Source organism: Octopus bimaculoides, chromosome 4 (assembly GCF_001194135.2).
Source record: "Octopus bimaculoides isolate UCB-OBI-ISO-001 chromosome 4, ASM119413v2, whole genome shotgun sequence".
NCBI classification, from domain to species: domain Eukaryota; kingdom Metazoa; phylum Mollusca; class Cephalopoda; order Octopoda; family Octopodidae; genus Octopus; species Octopus bimaculoides.
In genome coordinates, this window is record NC_068984.1 from 140,690,727 (window position 1) to 140,691,551 (window position 825).

At 37.8% G+C, this 825-nt stretch overlaps 1 protein-coding gene across 9 annotated transcripts in view; it reads right to left on the reverse strand.

Moving 5' to 3' along the window:
* The window catches only part of LOC106877933 (uncharacterized), a 229,994-nt gene that overhangs the window by 11,474 nt on the left and 217,695 nt on the right, over positions 1–825 (reverse strand). The window lies entirely within an intron of this gene.

Below are 825 nucleotides of genomic sequence, written 5' to 3' on the forward strand. Positions count from 1 at the left end.
ACACACACACACACACACACACACACACACACACACACAAGTTTGCAGAAGAATTCATACACATGCTATTTTATTAATATAGAGCAATATTTATAAAATTTCAAGAGAACTCACACACACAAACACACACATCTTCATATATAAACAAACATACGTACACATAAACACAAGTAGCTTATATGTAAAGACAATTAACAATCCCTGAAATTTATAATCAGGTTGTAAATTTGGATGTTGTAAATATCATAACTTTAGCTGTGATACTGGCCATACACAAATGAATATCTTGCGGCAGTTCCCTATTCACTCACAAGAAGTAACTGCAAAGCACGATACACCACAAAAGAAAACTAGATAGGAAAACATTAGTGGACAACATGTCCCTTCAAAATTTCCTATAAAAATAGTCTGTTGATGATTGAAGTAATACTTGTAACAAGACACTGCTAAAAGAAAATCACAGATTACAAACAAACATTTGAATGATGTTGTATAAATTTGAGAAAAATTTTTTAGTAAATGCACACACACACACACACAGACACACACACATGAATGTGTGTGTGTGTGTGTGTGTGTGTGTGTGTGTGTGTATATATATATCATCATCATCGTTTAACGTCCGCTTCCCATGCTAGCATGGGTTGGACGATTTGACTGAGGACTGGTGAAACCGGATGGCAACACCAGGCTCCAGTCTGATTTGGCAGAGTTTCTACAGCTGGATGCCCTTCCTAACGCCAACCACTCAGAGAGTGTAGTGGGTGCTTTTACGTGTCACCCGCACGAAAACGGCCATGCTCGAAATGGTGTCTTTTATGTGCC